Below are 15,052 nucleotides of genomic sequence, written 5' to 3'. Positions count from 1 at the left end.
AATGCTGGAGAGGGTGTGGAGAAAAGGGGACCCTCTTGCACTGTTGGTGGGAATGTAAATCGATACAGCCACTATGGAGAACAGTATGGAGGTTCCTTAACAAACTAAACATAGAATTACCGTATGACCCAGCAGTCCCACTACTGGGCATATACCCAGAGACAACCATAATTCAAAAAGGCACATGCACCTCAATGTTCAGTGCAGCACTATTTACAATAGCCAGGTCATGGAAGCAACCTAAATGCCCATTGACAGACGAATGGATAAAGAAGATGTGGTACATATATACAATGGAATATTACTCAGCCATAAAAAGGAACAAACTTGGGTCATTTGTAGAGACGTGGATGGATCTAGAGACTGTCATACAGAGTGAAGTAACTCAGAAAGAGAAAAAAAATATCATATATTAACACATATATATGGAACCTAGAAAAATGCTACAGATGAACTGGTACAGGGCAGAAATTGAGACACAGATGTAGAGAACAAATGTATGGACACCAAGGGGGGAAAGTGGTGGTGGTGGGATGAATTGGGAGATTGGGATTGACATATATACACTACCTGCTGTATAAAAAAATAAATTAAAAAGAAAAAAGTGGTTGCCAAGGAAAGACACAGAAAATTCTAGCATGCAGAGCATGGCATAGCTTCTGACTCCTAGTTTGCGATGATTTATTGCTTTCTTTTAACTTTTTTGCACTGTTGGAATTTTTATAATGGTTAAAGGTCATCTTTATACAAATAATAAATCCATTACAAAACGTTTTTGGTAGATTATTTTCAAAGAAAAATTATGAAATTATGCATTAAATGTTGAAACTTTTATGTATAATCATGTTTTCTCCATTAAGTGGGGCCGGTAGACCTCTCTAGAACCCTGTGGTTGTTGAGAGACCATTGTGTTAGATATCGTCTCTTTTAGCCTAAATGATGTTTTAAGTTTCTTTAAAAATAAAAATTGGGGGCTTCCCTGGTGGTGCAGTGGTTGAGAGTCTGCCTGCCAATGCAGGGGACACGGGTTCGAGCCCTGGTCTGGGAAGATCCCACATGCCGCGGAGCAGCTAGGCCCGTGATCCACAACTACTGAGCCTGCGCGTCTGGAGCTTATGCTCCACAACAAGAGAGGCCGCAACAGTGAGAGGCCCGTGCACCGCGATGAAGAGTGGCCCCCGCTCGCCGCAACTAGAGAAAGCCCTCGCATAGAAACGAAGACCCAACATAGCCAAAAATAAATAAATAAAATTTAAAAACATTTAAAAAAAAATAAAAATAAAAATTGGGACTCCCTTGATGGCATAGTGGTTAAGGATCCACCTGCCAGTGCGGGGACGCGGGTTCAAGCCCTGGTCCGGGAAGATCCCACACGCCGCGGAGCGACTAAGCCCATGCGTCACAACTACTGAAGCCCGTGCGCTTAGAGCCTGTGCTCCACAACAAGAGAAGATACCACAACGAGAAGCCCACGCACTGCAACGAAGAGGAGCCCCTGCTCACCACAGCTAGAGAAAGCCCGCGCACAGCAACAAAGACCCAGCGAAGCCAGTAAATGAACAAATAAATAAATATAAAAATTATTGGGTACATGATGTGCCAGGAAGGATGGGGAGAACAAGATTACTCATCTGTTTTCTAACTCAAACAGACTTCTAAAAATTATTTAAATACATTTCTGCTAATATTTTTGGGAAGGAAAACAAAATCCTCTCCATGTGAAATCAAATGTCTTTAAATATGGCTTGACACTTTCCTCTTTATTTTGGAAATGAAGAGCCAAATTTGCCATAAAAAATACAGGTTTACCTTAGCTCGACATTGCCATTTATTGGGTAAATATTTGAAAATGCTAAGTCTAGACATATCTGCTGAAGTGATTCAGTGACCTCCTCGGCCAGAGATAACTATCCTAGTAGATTGCAATAATGACTTATTCGTTTGATGGCTGAGGGCCAAATGCAGATAGAATTATCATCTGATTTCAGGCAGCTTTCCAGCAAGTCAACTCGAATGCCTCCTTTCTAACCAGGCCCTTTTACTTGAAAGACCGCAATCCCTCCAAAATGCTATATACTGTCATATTAGATGGCTACCTTCATATGACTACAATATTTATCAGCCTTGAAATACTATAGCCCAGGGACTTACATAAGTACTGCACAGGGAATTCATTTCAAGCCACATCTGACCCGTTGTTTTAAAGGTGATCTTCAAATAGGTTTAAGGGGAATAAATCAAGTTTTCAACCCATATTCTGCCTTCTCCTAGTAAAAAAGAAAAGAGGCTTTAAAGGTTTCTAACCTTTTTCTTCTTTTCTTCACTTTGGGATAGAAGATTAATCACATCTACCCAGAGATGTAATTTAATGTCTGTCATTTGGAATAGAAGGGAAAATAGATAAATGGCTCATGAAGAGGGTACTTGAAAATTAAACTGTACAACCAAGGATTTTACTAGGCAGTTAATGTGAAGGATACTTCTCATTAAAAGGAAAGTCAAGTAACAAGGAAACATGAGAAACAGAATAATAAATATGACAGTTTTTGGCAAAAGTGAGGAAAGGAAATCTTAAGTTTTCAGAACAGGATACAGAGAATTACCCACAGAATTAACTCACTCTTAAAATATCTCCCTCACGTTGCATGAATGTGAAAGAATTTAGAAAGAAGACATTGTTCAGACATGTGTCTAGTCCAGGAAAACTCTGTCATTCATAACTTTACGTTCCCTATATATGTGTGGACATACTTCCCTTTGAAAATCCATTCCTATCCTATTCATGTTGCTATAACTCTGCCCTTAACAAATAACCTAGCTTCCAGACATAAGGGATTAAGTTGTGCTCCTTGAGATCAGGTCCTAGATAATGGTCTTCCTCAGGTTTTCACAGAGTTAGGAAGAGGGAATTTTTGTTTAAAACTGATATTAATATCTGCTCTTCCCAGATTCCATTTCCTTATCATTCTTTCCCATAGACTTTCTCCCTCATGGAAAAATGACTCATGTGAAACAAGGTGAAAGGGAAGGGTTGAGAAGCGAATACAGCATCTTTTGTGGTCTGTGAGCAACCCAGATCACGCAGCCAGAAATCCAGTGGGTCACAAAAATGATGGCAAATACCTTGTCTGATTGTGCACTGTTTCTTTTAACTGTTTCATCCTGAACTGAGAGACCCACCTGAACTGCTTGAAAAGGCAGTGCCAGCAACAGCTAGGAGATTCACCAGGAAATGCCCACTGCACATTGGTTGTGCCTGTTTCAGGTGTTCCCCTCACTTCCTTGCCCACCCAAACAGATCACTTGTGGAACTTGGACAACCTGTAATTTCCCCCAAGCTTTTAACATGCAGCCTTATTAGCTATATTTGACAAGTGTGTCACCTAAGTGATTGCCAGCTGTGGAAGAGCAGGATATATCTACTGAGGCGAACTCTTCAGTTTGTCAAAAATAGAAGCAACTCAGAACATTTCTTCTTTCGACTTGTATTGCCATCCGGCTGAAAACACAGTTGCCTTCTCAGCAAACATTGCAGGACTGAAGAGGGAGTGGCCCTGGAGAAGCTTAGACTATATTAATGATCCTAGAAAGTGTAGCACCTAGAAATGTATCTCTTATTTCTATTAAACCTGTGCAGTTTTGTCTCTGGGCTTTAAAATTTTTTTTCTAAACATCTTTATTGGAGTATAATTGCTTTACAGTAGTGTGTTAGTTTCTGCTTTATAACAAAGTGAATCAGTTATACATATACATATGTTCCCATATCTCTTCCCTCTTGCGTCTCCCTCCCTCTCACCCTCCCTATTCCACCCCTCTAGGTGGTCACAAAGCACCAAGCTGATCTCCCTGTGCTATGCGGCTGCTTCCCACTAGCTATCTATTTTACGTTTGGTAGGGTATATACGTCCATGCCACTCTCTCACTTTGTCCCTGCTTACCCTTCCCCCTCCCTGTATCCTCAAGTCCATTCTCTAGTAGGTCTGTTTTATTCCCTTCTTGCCTCTAGGTTCTTCATGACCTTTTTTTTTTTCCCTTAGATTCCATATATATGTGTTAGCATATGGTATTTGTTTTTCTCTTTCTGACTTACTTCACTCTGTATGACAGACTCTAGGTCCATCCACCTCACTACAAATAACTCAATTTCATTTCTTTTTATGGCTGGATATATACAATATTCCATTGTATATCTGTGCCACATCTTCTTTATCCATTCATCTGTTGATGGACACTTAGGTTGCTTCCATGTCCTGGCTATTGTAAATAGAGCTGCAATGAATATTTTGGTACATGACTCTTTTTGAATTATGGTTTTCTCAGGGTATATGCCCAGTAGTGGGATGGCTGGGTCATATGGTAGTTCTATTTTTAGTTTTTTTTAAGGAACCTCCATACTGTTCTCCATAGTGGCTGTATCAATTAAAATTTTTTTTTTTTTTTTGCAGTACACGGGCCTCTCACCGCTGTGGCCTCTCCCATTGCGGAGCACAGGCTCCGGATGCGCAGGCTCAGCGGCCATGGCTCACGGGCCCAGCCGCTCCTCGGCATGTGGGATCTTCCCGGACCGGGGCACGAACCCGTGTCCCCTACATTGGCAAGTGGACTCTCAACCACTGCGCCACCAGGGAAGCCCTAAAAATTTTTTTTTATCCTATTTAATCTCTAAATGAAATAACTTGACCTTCTGTTTTCCCTGAAGCAGTATAACAGTCAGGAAAGCTATTGACAGACTGTAAAAGTTGTCCTGTTGTGGGCGTTGTCTGTTTTCTGTACTGATTGTGAAAAGAAGGAAAGAATGTATTTCATCCCTGTGTCCTGTGTTCTCTCACGCTGCTATCTTCAAAGAGTACCCTAGAAATCCACAGGCAGAGCTGATTCCCAGGAAACTAATTTGTATGCAGCACTTAATTGAATTTCCCCAGTGGATCTCCCTGGTGGCTCTCTTAGAACATTCCTAGAAGCATTGCTTGTGTGGTACCAATGGGGGACTTTTACAAATATTTTGTTGTTTTCAGGGTAGGTACTTCTGTAATATCCCAAGAAGTCATTCATTCTAAAACCTGTTGATATTTAGAACAATATCTAACTGCTTGTAGGAAAACGAATGGCTGCCGTACTTTTAAGTATCTCCTTGGAAGGAAATGAAAGCTCTCTTAAGAACCTAGTCAACCTTTATTATCTAGCAGCTTTCCTTTATGTCCTGCTTTTTTTCTGCTCTGCCACATGCACACGTTTGTGTTACCTGTTTCTTCCCTGAAGCAGCTGAGTCTTGTCAACCCCCATGATTGTCCCTATTCCTTGAAGGCAAAACCTCTAAATAAAATTCTTTCCCAGTGAGACTTTGCTTAGAAGTAGATTTGCATCGTTATTCTTGAGTATCACTTAATCCCTTTATAACCATGTAACTTCAGCTTCTCGTTTATCGTGACAGTCATTCTGTCTGATTACTTTCTTCTGCACTAGAGTCTGAGTGTTTATTCCTGGTCTTATAGTTAAGGGTTTTTTCCCCTTAGTTTCCCTATTGGGTTTTTTTTTTTTAATTCTCCTTGAGATGACAGGGCAGACTCAGAGGCGCAAACACATTGGAGAATTATCTTCCCAAGCCTTGCCTTTACCTCAGGACATGAAAGCAGGGACCCCCAAATCTCATTTACCTCCTGTTGATGCAGGTTTGTGTGTCTTTTCTCAGGATGAGACTCAGCTGATTATTCCTCAAATGCAGGAACCTCTTGCTGGCGAAAAATCTCTGTTCCTAATCAGGCCTGAGGTCCACTCCACAGAACATTTAGATGAGGGTATATGACTTTCTGGAAACTTCTTTTGTACACAAGTCCCTCTCCCCACCAAGAACCTGGTTCTTCTGCTTTAACCGACAGATAATGAGCTGGCTGGGACGGGATATTTTCCAATACAGCAGTTCTCCTAAACCTCTTTAATTATCAGAACCACCCAAGGTACTTGTTAAAAATATAGATTCCCAGAACCTCATCCCAGACCTACTGCATCAAAGCATCTGGGGAAGGGGTTTGGAAAGTTGAATGTTCAACAATAACCCCCAAGTGATTCTTATCATAGGGAAAGCTAGAGACACTACTGTAAAATATTGCCCTCTCAAGAAGATGTTAGACTATGTCTGTTATTTTTTTATTTTTTATTTTTTTGCGGTACGCGGGCCTCTCACTGTTGTGGCCTCTCCCGTTGTGGAGCACAGGCTCTGGACGCGCAGGCTCAGCGGCCATGGCTCACGGGCCCAGCCGCTCCGCGGCATGTGGGATCTTCCCAGACCGGGGCACGAACCCGCATCCCCTGCATCGGCAGGCGGACTCTCAACCACTGCGCCACCAGGGAAGCCCTACGTCTGTTATTTAATGCCTTCCTACAGTTACTAATTCCTACTTATTACCATCTATGGCCCTGTTTCTTAAATTATTCCTTGAGTGTCAGAATCATAATCAGCTGAGGTGCTTGTCCAAGATGCAGATGCCTGGCCTTTGAGGTCAGAATCTCTGGGGACTGGAACGAGGGACCTGTTGTTTTTCACATGCTCCCCTAGATCAGAGCCACTGATCTGAGGGCGTCCATCCATAGTTCTAGAGCAGTTCTTTTCAAGCTTTAATGTGAATACAAATTACTAGGAACGTTGGTAAAGTGCACATTCTGATTCAGTAGGTCTGGGGTGGGACCGGAGAGTCTGCACGCCCTCGGGCGATGTTGAGGCTGCTCGCCCATGGACCACATTAGCACAAGATGCTAGAGAACTTCTCTAAGCAAAATGCCCCAAACTGTTGGACAGCATAGAACCTGTGACTCTGTTTTGATGGGAGAAGAGTGGACCCCATCTAAGCTATGACTAGTCCTAATTTCATTAAGGGGGCACAGGATAATTTAGAACAGAGCCTTACCCATTGTGAATGACACGCCTGGCATTCTCAGCGTTCATCACGTGGGCTGCCCTGTAACTCCATACCTTTCCCAGTGAGACCCTTCCAGACCTCCCGACTCCTGAACCACTTGGACCTGGGCTGGACCCGCTGGACCAAGAATGTACACTTATCTTTGTTTCTGCAGGAGCAGGATAAAGTCAGGCATAAAAGTAGCCTTACTCAAGGAGAAAGCTATCAAATTTTTTTCAGTTCATGCTTCTATGATTTTTTATTGTTTTGGGTTTCTTTTGTTTCTTTTTCCTTTCTCTAGGAGAAATTTGTACCCATTTTATTCCTTTTGGTTCTTGGGTAATTTATCTATTTCTTATCTATCTTTCAGATCGTTTCCATCTCGTAGCTAATGAAAGCCAGGTGGTCATGCGTTGTTAATAAATGTGAACTCTTGTTCTCTTCCAAAGTCTGCTTTAGGCTAAGTCTCAGGATGACAGTTGGTTGTTTTTGAAAATTTGAGTTGGGACCAAATCTCAATAGGATGGATGTTTGTTGTTTTTTCAAGACCGATTTATCTTGCTAATCTATCTCCTCAGGCTGTTAGCTTAGTCCTTTGTTCCAGACGCCACATTGCACAATGACTTCAAATGCTGAACCTCCGGATTTTCTTCAGTCATTTTCTTATCTATATACCAGAGAATGGCAAAAAGTTGCTGGTCTGTGGACTCACACCGTCAGGGTCACCTGGGGATTTTTCTTAACGCTTCAGGTTCTACCTCCAGTGATTCTAATTCTGTTGGTCAAAAGAAGAACAACGATTCTGCATGTTTAAAGAGTGGGAAAGTCTGTCCTTTACCCTGAAGGAAGACCATGGGCCTTGGTAAACTCTTGGTCTCTCCTGCCTTTGGCACCTGAAGCCACTGCATTGTGTAGACCAGTCAGTAGGTCTCAGAAGTATACCTGACGAAGGGCGTGTTAGCTGGGACTGTCCTGCCCAGCCCTCCCCACCACCCCCCAGTCCACCCTCAAGCTTTGTGGACTGGACCTCCACATCATATCTCAAGTCATTCTCGTCCATCCATTTCTATTACCTGCATCCTGGTCTAAGCCACCACCCTTCCTCTCCTAGATTCGCCCCAGAGTGATCTTTTAGGCTCACAGATCAGAACACAACAATGCCTTTGCTTAAAGCCCTTCTATAACTTCCCATCCTGCTTAGAGTAAAATCCAAACCCCTCATTTGTCTCCCCAACCCCGACTTGATCTGGCCCCCGCCTACCTCTTTCCTGTAATCTACCCGTGGCTGGTTCCTTCCTATGTTCGGAGCTCACCTTTGATGTCCTCTACACCCAGAGACCTTCTCTGACCATCACCATCGAGAAACCACTCACCCAGGCGCTGTCACAGCCTCCTTTCACCGCTTGGCAAAGTACTTAGAAAATCAGCTCTTGTTCTTGTTTTTGTTTTTAAGGCCCATTTCAACTTCCCATCAGAGTAGGTACCCTGTCTTCTGATTTACTGCTGCATCGGCACTTAAACAGCAGGGACTTGGTAAATATTTGCAAGATGGATGAATTTAAGCTGAGCCGGGAAGTATGAGCTGAAGTGAGCCAGCACAAGGGTGGAATTGTTCCTTGTGCAGGGAAATTAATGTCCTAAAGCCCAGAGGCAGGAAGATACTTAGTGTTTGTCAGAAACTAAAATAATGTGTTCAGAGGAAGGAAGAGAGAGGAGCTGAGGTGGGCAGGGGCCTTAAAGGCTGCACTAAGGCTGTTCACAAAGAGCAGCAAGGAGTCATAGAAGGGTTTTAAGCGGGGGAGTAACAACAGAATCCTGACAAAAGTTTTCAAGAAAGGCTTGTCCTAAAGTTGCGTCACACACACTCTGACAGGTTGAAAGGCCACAAGATGTCAACTTGTAAATGTTACCTTACTTGGAAAAAGCTTCTTTGCAGATATAATTAATTGAAGGATCTTGAGATGAGATTACCTTAGGTCATCCAGTTGAGCCTGAAATGCCATCGCAAATATCCACCTAAGAAGGAGGCAAAAGCAGGTAACACAGACACACCTAGGGGAAGTCCATGTGAAGATGGAGGCAGAGATCTCCATGATGGGGCCACAAGCCAAGGAATGCCTGGAACCACCAGAAGGTGGAAGAGGCAAGAAAGAGATTCTCTAGAGCCTTCGAAGGGACTGTGGCCCTGCAACACCTTGATTTCAGATTTCTGGCCTCTAGAACTATGTGCGAGTATATTTTGGTCATTGTAAGCCAACACATTTTTGGTAATTTGTTGTGGCAGCCACAGGAAATCAATACATGCACTTTAGAAAAAAGTCATCATTCAGATGATGTGCACCGTCATGCCTCAGTGAGCATAGGTCAAGTGTGAGATGGGAGATGTTCATGTGCTGTTTCCTCCTGTGGATGCTGTCATAACTCTAATGAAGAAAGGTAAGCCTGTTTCATACAACCTGATGCTCAAGTCAAGTTAGTTACTTCGTTTTATGGCCAGCTTAAGAGGGAGAGCCGTGCATGTTGTGGAAATAAAGAGCAACCAGTGAGAACCAGGGAAGGCTATTACTGTGAGCTTGTTAAAGCAAAGGAGTCAGCCACCATCATTTGCATTTTGGCAGAGACCCAAAGGCAGGCAGAGGAGTGGGAATGCTTTATAGTGGAAAAGGGGAAGGCTTCAGGTGTGCCCTGATTGCTGGCCTGGGGAAGCCGGAAGAGGGATAACTCCATTGTTTTGAGGCAGTGCTATCTGGCTTAATGAATAGAGTTGCAAATTTCCAGTCTCAATAGGTAAGAACCGAAATCTCCTGCCTGGGTATTTGCACTCAACTAAAATGGCTTGGGTAGCACTATTTGGGGATTGGTTCCAAACGTGTCATTGCAGAGGTTAAGTGGTTCTTGGAAGGGAGAGGACTGGACTGAGAGTGCAGTGGATTAGGGGCAATGCTCCTGGCCCTTCTGCAACCCTCAGATTTGCTCAGCACAGCATGCAAGTCCTCTTTCTCTACACTCTGCCCCCATGACCTCCTCCATTTTCCAAACTCTCAACTAGGAAACCACTAGCGTTTCAAGACCCCATGTCACCGTGTTCTCAGAGATGGCAAAAACAATCGATGCTGATCCGATTTTAACAGACAGTTGGAAGGCTTTCAACACTGCCAGTCACATCATCTACACTGCAGTGGATGCACAGATGCCCGGAACTGTCAATTCATGTTGGCCACATCTACAGCAATAACGTGCAGAATGCATTGTTTAGGGCCCCAGGCTAGTGGTTGGCGATGGCTTCATTAACACCCTCAAGGAAGAATTGAAGAATTTATTGAAGACCGTTGGAAAGATCACTAATGGAGAGATCCAAAAGTGGTTCTTAACCAAGGGTTATTCCCCCCAGGGGACATTTGGCAACGTGTGGAGACATTTTTTGGTCTTTACAACTAGAGAGGTGCTACTGGCATCCAGTGGGTAGAGACCAGGGATCCAACTAGCGACTGGCACCGAACAGTGCAGTTGTTGTGGGAAAAAGGAAAGAATGAGATAGATCAGCGTCAAGAAATGAGGATCTGGTGGAGCAGGCAACAAAGCAGCTCTTCCTGTCTAATGTTGGGAAGCCTCCCTCTTTTCCCCAAGGGCTAAAACTTGGAGACTGCACGATGGGCGGGCTGGGACCATGTAGAGGAAGACACTTAGGGGGGACAGACATAAGATAGCAGGAACCTGGGTTACCAGGCGATCTCCTAGAGCAAAGCAGCTCCCACGTAACACTCAGCTCGTACTTAGGGAAAATTAACTTTTATTTGACTATCAGGAGAAAAGAAAGTAATTTGGGGAAGAGCATCACTCGTGCTATTAAAACAGTAGATCTGAGTGGTGACTCTTGAGATGTCAGGACCGAACATCCCAGCCCCAGAAAAGCTTCTGCAGAGGTTATGGAAGGGGTCAGCGCTCAGCCAGCAAATGCCTTCAGAGCTGGTTCGTGTCAGTTTCACAGCCAGCAGCCCTGCCGCGTGGGAACATGTGCGTGCCATCTGGAGTCCTGAGCCGGGGGTTCTGAAAGCGGTGGGCCAGTCTAGGTGCTGGCTTTAGACACGCGTGGCTATATTTTTAGAAGGTACTTTAAAAATCTCAGTTTCTGGGACTTTGTTCTCCAGCTAAGCCACTCCAGCTGATGTCTGCTTCCAGCTCAATCTGCTACAGGCTTTATTTTTTAAAGACTATGGTTTCGAGTGTTTCGATCTCCACTGCTTTTATTCCGGACCTGCTGCATTTGGAGCTTAGGAAAGTAATACTGGTTCCAAACCCCATTGCCAGTAGGGAAGGGAGTTTCACTGTAGTGTCAGGATTGGCTCCGAGTCTAGGTGGTGCAGAAACAAGAGGATGGACCTCAGCCCTTATCAGAGCATTGCACCTGGGAGATGCAGATCAACCCTTCCAGCATTTGGATTTTCCTGTAATGCTGCCCTGAAGTTCAAGCATCATCATGTTTCTATAGGAAGTAAACTGTGGCCTAGGTCATACCAGGACTGGTCTTCCAGCTCACCCATGCTGACAGACTGGAGGCTAACAGGATGGTCAGAGCTTCAAAAACCTTGAGGCAGAAGGTGGTGAATCCCCCAGGCACCAGAGGTGATCAAGAAGAAGCTGGCCAGCCCCTTACCGAGACGGTTTGAGAGGACATTCATGAATTGAGCAGAGAGTTGATTGGGTAACCATTGACAACCTTGATATTCTTGGAGGGTTCCTTCCAACCCAGAGCATATGAACATGTGAGAGCTACTCATTGGACAGTTAGAGAGCCAGAATTGCAGATTCTCTCTTTTGGTGACCAAGCTTGCACCATATTTATACAAAGTCTCTAGAACTAAATGTGCTCCCTAACTGTCTTTTGCACATAGCCACAGACAGGACTGTTGTTCCATTTGGAAGCTTCTTACCTTTGCCAAGTTAAGAGGAAGCTTGTCTTTGTAATCAGGATGGGGAAGAAAGCACAAAGCATCTACTGCTGATAATGGATGCTTCTAGATGAACTTGCCCATCTCCTGAATAGCTCAGAACAACTGAATTTAGAGTTGTGATCACTGAGAGGTCTCTGCCTGACAGTGATTTTATTCTGCTGGTTTTAAAAAGAGATTACAGCCAATGCAGGGGACACGGGTTCGATCCCTGGTCCAGGAAGATCCCACATGCCGCAGAGCAACTAAGCCCGTGCACCACAACTACTGAGCCTGCGCTCTAGAGCCCATGCACCACAACTACTGAGCCCACATGCCACAACTACTGAAGCCTGCGCACCTAGAGCCCATCCTCCGCAACAAGAAGCCACCACAGTGAGAAGCCCACGCACCGCAATGAAGAGTAGCCCCCGCTCGTTCCAAGTAGAGAAAGCCCGTGTGCAGCAATGAAGACCCAACGCAGCCAAAAATAAATGAATAAAATAAATTTATATATAAAAAAAGATATTACAGGAGTAAAAAATTCCTTGTTTAAAGGATATCCTCTAGCCAGCCTGCAAATGTCACTAAAGCTGCCTAGGCATTTAGGGGACATCACCTTTGTCTTTCAAGATTCTCCAAAAGATACTAGTGGGCTCCTTTGAATGCATGAGCATCTCTGCTGTGTGAGCTCAGGTGAACTGCTGGTGCCGCCAGTAGAGTTCTATAATCATTTCTATTCTTTAGCACCTTTCGTTATACATCAGCCCACCTACCACCTGTTTCTGAGTCGGGAGAATTTGCATACGTGGAGGTTCTCATGCCCCTGGGAACATGGCCAAAGAATGTATTCCTTCTCCAGTTTCCTGCCTCTACATCCGCATCTGGGTTGTCTCTAAATCTGGCCATCACAGAAGGCCTGTTTCTTGAGTTGGGGTCCAGAGTGAAGGTGGGAAATGTCGTAACTTCTGTCTTACCAAATCCTGAGAACGTCTGTAAAGCTAACATTAGTACAGACCATATGGAGAACGGTACTTTCCCCCTCATAGAGCTATGATTGCAGGGACTTTCTGAAGCAGAGATTTAATCAGAGCTTGCTTGCTTACTTGCTTGCTATGGGGGGTGGGGGGGTCAGTTATCAGAGACCCAGTTCATGTGCTTCATCTGATTTTCTGTGCTTGGGTAGGCTGCGATCTTCAGTAGCCAGAGAAATTACTCTCCTGAAGCTTCCTTCAATCTCATCCTCCTTAAGAAGTGTCCATGTTGTCCAGTATCCCCACAGCCAAAGGAAGTGCAGCCCGCTTAATGTGAGAGTGCCAAAAATACCAGAATGAAGGGATTGCCCTCAAAGGCAAATGACCCCAGAAGAGGGGGGAGGGTGCAGGGTGCTGCCTCCTTCCTTGCCAGACTCTCTGAAATGTCCTTCATGAGAACAAATAAGGTTTTCTACTTTACTGGCCGTGTACATCATGTTACGCACAATGTTTCTAAATTGTGGTTTTAAGCTGACAACGATTTTGGCATGCTCTCCAAAGGAATGAAGCATTTGTCCTTCACGGCATCTTTTATCACCATAAAATACCATTCCCATTTAAATTAATTAAAATACTTAAAATCTAAACTTTAATGGGAAAGATGGTTGAAGTCTTTTTTTTATAATTTATGGCTTGGCAGTACAATTTTCTTCGATTGGTTTTATTTTGACCTTGGGAAAAAAAGCAGTTACTATCATTGTTTTGTTTCTGTTTTCCTGTATTCAGCCCTAGCCTTTCAGAATTATCCTAGTCCCCTGTATGACTCAGGAAGCTTCGCTCTTATACTGAAGGCAAGTGGTATGAGATTTGTAATACTTGTAGTTATCTTTCAGACTCCATGATTCCCCCAAGCGATCGCTTCACTACGATCCCACTTCTGAAAGAGAGTTCATTGTTTCTTTTTGGGGGGGATGCAATAAGCACGTTGATTGAATTGCAGCTTTAGTATTTAAATTTTAATTTAATGTTGACACGAGAACTGGTCGTTTGCTGTCCTTCCCATTGTCCGCCATCACCCACTTGTCTGTCTTCGACCATGGGCACTGATAATTTTCCAGCCTTGATTCACAATGAAGCAGCCTGCTTAGGCCACCACATCAGATCCTGGGGTGGTGAGGAAGCCACTAAACCGAGAGACTTCGATTCTGATGCAAGTCACTTAGCCTCTCGGAGACTCAGTTTCCTTATCTGTAAAATGGGAGGTTGGATTACTCTAATGAATACTAAGAGTTCACACAAGTAGTAACAAGGTCAATAACAATGTGGGCCCATACTTGCTGAGCAGCTATTCCGTCCTTTTCCATATGCCAGGCCTAGGTGGTACCCAGGGGAGTAGGGGGTGGGGAGGCAGAGGAGTAAATGAATACTTTTGATAGATTAATAGTATGGTGAGAACTAAGCTCCAGAGAAGCTGGAGAAGCTGGAGAAGCATGGCATGGGTCCACAAGGTTTTTTTCAATACTCTGTAAAACGCCTACATTTGCTCTGGTAAGACTTAGCCACCTGACGAAAATACCGACTTTCTTTCTGGGAGCTGGAAGAATGTCAGCTTGGTGTGGAGAGATCGGTTCTATTCTGCCAATCCCGAGCCCTGGCTGGTAGGTGGGGTCCGTAACCAGCAGCTCTGCCTCCTGGGGCAAACAGCCTGCGACAAACCCTAAAGTCAACTTTTTAACTCATGTTGCAGCTCACAGATGGGTGTTATTACCAGTGTGCACCATCTGGTAGCTTTCTCTTTTACCCATTCATCCCTGCTAACAAGATACCGAGCTTTTAAAATTATTATCTTAAATTTATGTGACCTGTAAACATTCAGGACCTAGGACCAAAAGTCTTGGTCATCTTGCCCTCGTTATATAGTCCTGGTTTTCGTTTAAACTGAGAAATGTATTGTTACTTTATGCAATTTGTTTCATAAGCCAACATTTTTCAAACATGAGGTCCGCAAAATAAAAATTAGCAGAAAAGAGCCCTCGCTGGTTAAAAGATTCCACTCTGGACTACCAGGTGGGCGGTGTTTCTAGTTCCCAAACCGTGTGTGTTCCCTGTCGTGCCTGCAGAGCTCAGCACCTGGCATGGAGCAGACACGTGGTAAAAGTGTAACTGGTGGGCTTCCCAGGTGGCGCAGTGGTTGAGAGTCCGCCTGCCGATGCAGGGAACACGTGTTCGTGCCCCAGTCCGGGAGGATCCCACATGC

The 15,052-nt window shown here is 44.2% G+C and overlaps 1 protein-coding gene across 4 annotated transcripts in view; it reads left to right on the top strand.

Moving 5' to 3' along the window:
- The window catches only part of DCLK1 (doublecortin like kinase 1), a 354,244-nt gene that overhangs the window by 240,366 nt on the left and 98,826 nt on the right, over nt 1–15,052 (top strand). The gene's annotated exons all lie outside the window — the stretch shown is intronic.

The sequence above is a fragment of the Stenella coeruleoalba genome (assembly GCF_951394435.1).
Source record: "Stenella coeruleoalba genome assembly, chromosome: 18".
NCBI lineage: Eukaryota > Metazoa > Chordata > Mammalia > Artiodactyla > Delphinidae > Stenella > Stenella coeruleoalba.
Note: the sequence above shows the minus strand (reverse complement) of the source record. Positions and strands in the feature narration are given on the sequence as shown.